A 9,223-nucleotide genomic window follows, 5' to 3' on the forward strand; every position below is an offset into this window, starting at 1 on the left:
ATCCCAGCCAGGGCTTCGCTGTGCTTCCTGTTTCGTCCTCCTAAGAAAAACCAGGGTTCAACGAAAGTAATATTGATAGGACCATTTTTGAAACAGAACTTTCTTTTTTCGGCCTGATTCTGGGATCCCCAACCTTGACGATACACTGGAGTCGTTTGAAGAAGTTTAAACAGTGTGGATGCCTGGTTCCTCCTACTGAGACTCTGACTGCAGTGATCTGGGGTCTGGCGGAGGCATTAGGAGTTTCTATAACAGTTTTTATAACTGTTCTAATGGGTAGGAGCACCACTGCCGAGTTCACTGTATTTGGTTTATTCTTTCTGAAGAGGTAATACAAGGGTCATAACTCAAAACCATATTAAAAATATGTAGTGAAGAGTCCTGTTCCCATTCTGCTCCCTTTATCCCATTTCTGCTTCCACACACTCCTATACTCTTCCGCAGTATCTCCTTCCAGGAAATATTTGGGCAAATTCTATATGTGCAGATATATACACCTATAACAGATTCATGTGTGCGTACCTAAATTGCAAGGAAACAATGAAAGGATATAAATATAGAGACAGATCAGTAATTATTGTAGGCAGTCTTATTTGATGGCTCTTTGCCTGATTGGGCTTCACAGCTACCGCATTCTGTTTACAGTCGGAAAGGTGGGGGCCACTTTGCCTCCAGCGAGTATCTGCAGGGTCATTTTCCCAACAGCATGTGCTCCCTTGGGGGTCTCTGTGTCACATTTGGGGAATTCTCAAAATGGTTCAAAGGTTTTCGTGACGACTACTTGGCTTTTTTCTTTTTTAAGTTTTATTGAATTAGAGGTAACGTGCAAGGCTGTGCTACAAGTTTTCTTTTGCAGCATAAAGGGATTCAGTTAAACATGCATCCGTCTCCATTCCCACTACTAAGACTTGTTACCATGGTCTGGGGCCAGTGATCTTTGATGCTACTGCGGCAAAAAGGTTACATCTCGCCAAAGGCTTAGGGGATGGTTCGCATCTTTCCCCAGTAAAGTATTTTTAATTACATGTTCATTAATCAAGTTTCATTGTTTGAATTAATTAATGTAATTTTTAGACAGAATGTTATTGCCCGCAGACTGCAGTAGAGTGTAGACATAACTGGGAAACCAAAAAAATGTGTATGACCCACTTGATTGAGCTATTCGCTTTATTGCGGTGGTATAGAACAGACCCTGCAGTCCCTCTGAGGTCTGCCTGTATATTAAAATATAGCTATGTGTGTAATATATTCATATTTGCATGATAAATTCCAAGGAGACCATACAAGGCTATGAATACACATAGGGATATATATTTTAAATATAATGTACTTACATTATGTGTATTTACAACCTATATGGTCTCCTTGGAATTTATTTTTTATAATTCACTAGGTGTTACATTTCCACTTGCTCTTTTTAAAAATTATTTTTATTTTGGCTGGTTTACAATGTTCTGCCAATTTCTTCTGTGCAGTAAAGGGACCCAGGTATACATATATATACATTATTTTTCTCACATCATCTTCTATCATGTTCTATCACAGGCGATTAGATAGAGGTCCCCGTGCTATACAGCAGGACCTCATTGCTTATCCACTCCGAATGCTATAGTTTGCATCTACTAATCCCGAACTCCAGCAAGTCCCTTTGCTCTTAAATGCACTTAGTTCGCCCAGCCATGGCCAGGCCCTGACATCTGACGTTTCTTCCATCACCGCTCAGAGGCACACACAGCGAGAGAAGAGTCTAGAATTGTAGTCGCCAAGGTCAGATTAGTGTGTGTGTGTGTGTGTGTGTGTAAGGGGTGGGGTTGGTTGTCCTGGATCTCGAATAAACGGGTACCATTGAGTTCCCGAGCCTGGCCATCAGAAGAACCGCATCTGGGAGTTCCCGTCGTGGCGCAGTGGTTAACGAATCCGACTAGGAACCATGAGGTTGCGGGTTCGGTCCCTGCCCTTGCTCAGTGGGTTAACGATGCGGCGTTGCCGTGAGCTGTGGTGTAGGTTGCAGACGCGGCTCGGATCCCGTGTTGCTGTGGCTCTGGTGTAGGCCGGTGGCTACAGCTCCGATTCAACCCCTAGCCTGGGAACCTCCATATGCCGCGGGAGCGGCCCAAGAAATAGCAACAACAACAACAACAACAAAAAGACCAAAAAAAAAAAAAAAAAGAAGAACCGCATCTGCACTCAGACATGCATCCAACCACGTGCTCAGGAGACACCTGGCGCCCAGGCGCCCACCTGAGGCAGCCCAGGGCCCCGCCCACCTCCGGACACATCTCTCAGCAACTGTTTGAAAACCGCTTTCCCCTGAATCACAACTGATTCTTCCTGAACCCCGAGCACCCAGGAGACGTCGGAGGTCCCACATCAGGCCAAATCAGGCCACTGGCCGACCCCAATCAAGTGTCGCAACATCCACACTTCTTCTTTTCTTCTCAGGTGGAAGCCCATCAGCATTTTCACACCTGAGAAGATTCCCATGCACATGCTGGTTTCGGGCTCCTGCGTGCTCCACACCACGGAGCTGCCACTCCCTGGGACAACAGCCTGCCCGGAGCCGGGAGAGCCTTCATTCACTCAGCACTCTCACTCCCTCAGTTCTGCTACCTGCCCGGCCCCCGGGGGGGCCAGGCGTTTCCTCTCTCCTGCAGGGGAGTTTTTACCACTCGATTCACTTCTCCCACTGTAGTAGGAGAACCAGTGGGTGAGCAAGTACCAACCAGGCTGAAGACACGTCCCCGCCCCACCCACTCTGCCCTTTCTCAGAGTCTCACCCATGTCACCACTGAGCCCACCAGCCTTTCTGGCACCTCCCTGGTTACAACACCCGCAGGGCTGAACCTCTGCCGCAATCGCCAACGGCTGGAACAGTTTTTAAAATGTACTTTGAGGATGCTAACACGTGCCACTCCGGGCTGATGGAACACCGGGCCCTGGCATCTAATGGCCCTTCGTGATTAATACCAGTCATCTGTTCAAAGTTAACAGCCCCGGAGTGACAGCCATAGATAAATTAACCACATTAGAAAAACACTAAAGCAAGCGTTTATGGAGTGGGTCACTGAAGACTATGATAGCGAGAGAAATAAGCTCTGTTTCCCATACACGATTAATGAATTTGATCTGTTGAAGTCATTTTTCCCCAGTACCTTTTCCATTGTCCCGAAGTTGTCCGTATTTATCTTGATTAAAAAACAAGCCAACTCCTAGCGACATTAATGGGTTTTATGTTCTTAGAAGTGAATATTATAAGCAGATGGAGGAAGTGAGGGGGGTGGGGAGAGAAGGCTTTGCGTTTCCATCAGCGCAGTTTATCACCACGAACCCAAGGCGAGGAGTAATGGGCCGCTATAAATTAGAGGGCCGTTTACCTCCCAAGTCTGCCAAGGACGTGGAGCCAAATTTGGGGCTGGCCTTGGCCTTGGCCTGATGCTGCCTGCCTGAGCCTGGTGAAAGAGTCCCTCTTGGAGGGGTAAATCTGGCCGCAGACTATGCCTTGAAACGCCACTGCTGGGGGTGCGAGGCTGTTCACAGGGACACAGAGTTTAAAATCCTTGTTGGACTTTGTTGCCTTAGCGCCGATATTTCAACAGAGTAGAGGTCCCATCTCTGAAGAGCAAATGCTGATTCTGTTCATTCGCTTGGGATAAAGCACTAAGCTGCATAGAAAGTTATAGGGGCTGGGAGGGACCTGGTCCCACATTTCATGGCTAAGGAAATGGTCACCTAAGGGGTTAAACCTAGTGAGCTGGAAAGGTGGGGCGTCAGAGCCACTGGAGGGGGCCAGCCCCAGCCCCTAACTGGTCTCGCCTTTCTCTCTCCCAGCCTCTCCCACCCACAGAGAGGAAGAAAGAAGAAAAACCTCGTGGCATCCTTTGGGGAGCTCCCGGCTACAGAAAGTCAAGACAATAACACCTGCTTTCTCAGGCCAGTTTGGGGGCTCAGCTAAGGCACCTCCTTCTGGAAGGGAGCAACCAGGTCGCCTGGGCAGTTTCTGCTGTTCGTCTGGTGTGACATCCTGAGTCTGTTGCTCTGATGGGGACCTATGGACGGCTGTTGTCCCTGTCCCGACAGGCTCCATGGTCCAAGAACAGAGCCAAGGCCAGAATCGCTCGGGGAGAAGGCCACCCTCTGTCTGGTTTCTCAGATTCCAAGCCCTGCCTGGTGGATCTTCCAGCACCTCCTCGCTCAGCGACTTGGAGACGTAAATTTTCAGGGTCTGTTTCTCGGTCTGCAGCCGCCGAGTGATGGATCTCACTTGGATCCGGTGGTGATGGAGCTCCCCCAGTCCGGGGACCACCCTTGAAGAGTGGTGGCAGCTGGAATGGAAGGGGGCAGCGAAAGCGGTGCCTCGGCCAGGGGAGGAGGAGGGCCCCCAAGGAAGGACTTAACCCGGGCCACACCATTGTGTTAGCGGCAGCCTCAGCGCCCCCACGCAGGACCCCTGCTGAGGTCCCCACGCTGTGTGTGAGTTGTCCCTCTCGGTGTCAGAGGGCAGCAGGAATTGTAGAGAAAAGGGAAAGTCAGAACCACCCCCCCATCTGCTGCATCCGCTGTGGGCTTCCCCCAAACCCCCTCCTCTCCTGCTTGCTTTTATCCTCGCCCCCCCGGAAGTTATTTCTTCACGGATTGCCAAAGCCTAAAGCTGCAAAGAAAGAGATGCCTCCCCAAGCTCAGAGTGAGGGGCAAGATATGAAATTCCTGCTCACCTTCACTCCAGCAGCAATATTACACCCCCGCCCCCCCAGGTAAAGTCTTAGTGAACCATATGGAGAAGCCCGCCCATCCACCTTGCTCTAACTTCTGGCCTTGGATGGGTCATCAGGCCTGGCTTTAATCTCACTCTGTCTTCCAAACCACTTGAGCAGGAAGCTGAAGGAGATCCATAAAGAGCTGTCAGATGCCACCTGGAGCCATTTCAACTACAAAATGAAGGGGTTCGGGCACCTAGAGGGTGCTAACATTCAGAAACGTAAATTCCTAAACTCCCACCCCCAAGGCCAATGTGCAGAAGTCAATGGAGGAATTCCAAACAATGGACCCTAAGTTCCCTCTCCCAGGTCCCCGGCCCTTTTACAAAGGGCCTCATTTATCTCTCCAGCTACAAATAACAATCCGTTTAGGCCTGGGAGCCAGCTCCCCGCGGGGGCAAGGTCAGATCCATTTTCCCAACAAGATAGACATGTCCTGAGCAGAAAGGAGAGTACGCTTCCAATCTCTAAATACATGTGTCCATACCCAACGGTGGCGACCTAAAGCGGGGATGCAAATCGTGCAGGACATGTGGCGAGCACACCATCACCCCCCCCACCCACCCCCAGCCTCGGCTCCCCCACCTCAGTCATTGGTGGGGTGGAGACAAGCCGGGATCTGGGTCCCAGGACCCTTTGTTGCCGTGGCTGCCGTTCCTGCAGCTGCACAAACATCTCCTCCAGCAACAAAATACAAAGAAACTGTAAGGGACTAAAAATAACTCTGCCTTCTTCTCTACAGCATGACTTTGTCACAAAATGAACAGAGCAAAGGGCTTGTATTCCCTCATGGAAGTGTCCTGTCATGACTGCACCCACTGAGGGGTCCTGGCCAGCAGAGTATGACCCCACAAATTTCCAGGCCGTCCCTGATTTTCTGCAGGAAAAAAGAGCCCTATTTCTGCTTGGAGTTGAGACATGTAACTTCCATTCTGTGCAGGAGGTGAATTTGATCACTGAGATTCTGGATTTAGTAAAACCGAAGCTGGGAAGGGAAGAGGCCTACAGGCAACTTCTGCTACCACCAGAATCTTTTTCAAGAGCAAAGAAGCATAAAAGATCTGTTTCTTTTGTTAGTATGGATGTAGGGAGGCGGGAAACAGAAGGAAAACCCCCAAACACCTGTATTTCTCAAAAAAATACCCAGCCAGACTATTATTCTTTTATTCAACCTCACAACAGACTTGTGACAATGGCTTTTGCCTCTGATTTTCAGGTTAAAAAAAAAAAAACTAAAAACCTCCAACAACTTACCCAAGTTCACCCAACTGGTAGGTGGCCCAGGAAAGATTCAAGTTCAAAATCTGGCCAACCCCAAGCCTATGCTGGCTTTGGGGAAAATAAAGAGAATGTAGGGAGGAGACACGGGGTGATGGCTTGAGCCGGTGGTGGCTCAGAGAGGTTTTCTCGCTTGAGGTGGAGCGTCTACACTGGAATGTCCCTGGTGCAGAGAAAAGGATGGTGGGGAGAGGCTTGCTTGAGAAGCAGAAACAACGGATCTGAGTTATCAAGAGGGGAACAGAAGGTGCCCCGGACCCGGAGCTCTGGGTCTTGGACTTTCCATTCTGAGTCATTCAATGTGTCCCCGAAGGCAAGACATGTTTTGCAGCAGTATTTGGAGCTGTTTTTTTTTTTTTTTTAATGTATTCCAAATGAGAACCCTGTCCTCTTCGTGGGACAATCTCTTGTTTTAATGCCAAAGCTTTACTGTTTGATGGAGGAAATACTGTCAAAATATGGTTCCCATTCTACCATCATCAGAAAACACATGGAAGGGATAGACTTCCCAAACACACACACACACACACACACACACAACTTTCCTAAATAATTTGATGATGACATTTGGAACTGATCTCACACATCTTCAACCCTCTGAAAAGTCCTTGCCTAGGAAGACAGGCTTTAAACACTAAGCTTCCTGGCCTACGAAGGTCAAATACACCCTCTTGTGGTTAAATGGCATATTTTATTTCCACATGGTTTCTATACTAGAGCTCACGAGATGAGAGTTTGAAGACCAACGTGCAATTGAGAAGAAACAATGAACCTTATAATGTACTTTTTAAAGATCAACACTGTCCATCGACAGACCCCATAATCTCCAATTTTCTGATGGAAACACCAAGACTCGGAAGCCTGGCTTAGCACGTCCCAGCTGGCCCAAGTCGAGAGGAAGAGTGAAGCAAAGCAAAGACTTGGGATGGCCTGCCTCTCTACCATGACACATAGCCCACTAAGAAAACTGAGTTCCAATCAGGATGAGGGTTAAGTCTGGACAGATGGAGGCTTTGCCCCAAGCTTAGCGCAACCCTGTCATGAGTCCATTATGATAACCCAGGAAGCAGTCAGCGTCCCAAGCTGAAAGGACCTTTGTTTCATTATTCATCTTTCCATCAAATTTCTGCTGTCCATCATCAATCACTTATGGAGCCAAGCCATCAACATGAGCACTTGCTATCTGCTGGCTGACTTGGAGCTAGTGAGGTCTGAGACAGGCAAGACCCCGGCCCCACGGAGCTTATATTCCACGTGGTGTCAAAGTTTTCTGCCACTGAGCAAAACCAACTCAGAGGTTTAAAATGACGCCCACTTCGAGCATACACGTCTAGGAGTCAGAAGTCTAGTCGGGACTGGCAGGGGTCCCTACTTAAGAACAAAATCAAGGTAGCAGCTTTCTTGGCTCTTCTTTGGAGAGAAGGCTCCACTTCCACTTTCCTTCAGGTCGCTGGCAGAATTTAGTTCCTTATGGCTGTAGGACTGAGGTTTTAGTGGTGGTCCTGTAGGAAACTCTTTAGGTTTCCTCATGCTTCTTCCCCCATGGCCCCCACCCTCCTCAAACCAGCAATGGCACACACCCAGCCCCCTCCTGCCTCCCCATCTGCCACCAGCCAGAGAACACACCCTGATTTGGCTGTACTGAAGTATGCAGAAGTTCCCGAGCCGGGGATTGAACCCGAGCCACATCAGGGATAATGCTGGCTCCTTAACCCACTGAGCCACCAGGGAACTCCTGATTTGTATTTTTAAAAGATGTCTTTAGATGCTGAGTGAGTAAGGGGATTTGGAGGGAAGAGGAACAGAAGCAGAGAGAACAGCTTGGAGACCCTTGCTGGGTCCAGGAAGAGATGATGGTGGGAAGAGGACGGCGAAGAGGAATCATCCGGAGATAAATTGGGAAGCTGTGCTTAGTGGGACTTCCGGATGGACTGTTTAATTCTTTGATACCTATCATAGCTCAAAGGTGGGATGTTACATATCTTAGTGAAAACAATGCAAGGTACCAGCAGTAGATATGTTGCTGCATCTAGAAAGAGAGAGAGAATCCACGGAACCGCAGCAGGACTGAGAAGAGGGGTCAGTGACTGGCGGGCCAGGTGCAGAGTTAAGGGGACCCTGGGGTCAGAACCTTCCTCGTGGCCTCATTGGAGAGAGGGACCCTGCCCCACACGCCTGCACCAGCCTGGGGTTCTCACAGCAGGGGTTGTGGGAGGCTGGTCAACAGGAAGAACTCCCCCAAACTAGGCAGCCTCTTGTTCTAGCCCACGAGGACCACAGGCACGGAACTGGCAAAGGAAATTTAAAACATAACTTCTCCCATCCTGAGCGATTTCAGAAAGAATCACACAAATTCCTAAAGAATCTAGGCAAAAATCTCCGTAATGACACAGACCGACTGTGGGGGGTGAAAGGTTCAAAAAGAGACCAATACAAGGAGTCAGAGCAAATGACTTCATTTAAAACAGACTCAGTGCAATCAGCGGGAGAAACCTTTTCTAAGAACTTTATATTCTCAAGGACATTGAAGATGTGACTCCATTAAAAAAGGGAAAAAAAAGCGCAGGCCATTGGAAAATAAATCCAGCATCCACTCTCTCGTGCTTCACTCTATAAAGTGTTATATGTACATATAAACATTAAACATTCCACACGCCCGTAAATGAGCAGCTTTCTATCTTTTCTAACGTCAGGAATCATTCAGATAAATACAGGCACTATTCCACCGCACTGATCTCAGCTGCGAGACCATTTGAGCCTCATTTCTTTTCAATAGCAGCTCTGTAATCACCATTTCTCTCTGTCCTGTGTGTGTTTCATTCTTACCTCTACTTGGGTCCCTTTCAGAACTTCATGTTGTAAGGAGAGGCTTTCTGCGTTCTCAAGACCTTGTAATAAATTATCAGATTGCTGAATGTAACCATTACTACCTTTTTTTTTTTTTTGTATTTTCGTCCTGTTACAGCCGCACCCACGGCATATGGAGGTTCCCAGGCTAGGGGTCGAATCGGAGCTGTAGCCACCGGCCTACACCACAGCCACAGCAACGCCAGATCCAAGCCTCATCTGCGACCTACATACACCACAGCTCACGGCAACGCTGGATCTTTAACCCACAGAGCGAGGCCGGGGATCGAACCTGCAACCTCATGGTTCCTAGTCGGATTCATTTCCACTGCGCCACGACAGGA

This window comes from Phacochoerus africanus, chromosome 14 (genome assembly GCF_016906955.1).
Source record: "Phacochoerus africanus isolate WHEZ1 chromosome 14, ROS_Pafr_v1, whole genome shotgun sequence".
Taxonomy (NCBI): Eukaryota; Metazoa; Chordata; class Mammalia; order Artiodactyla; family Suidae; genus Phacochoerus; species Phacochoerus africanus.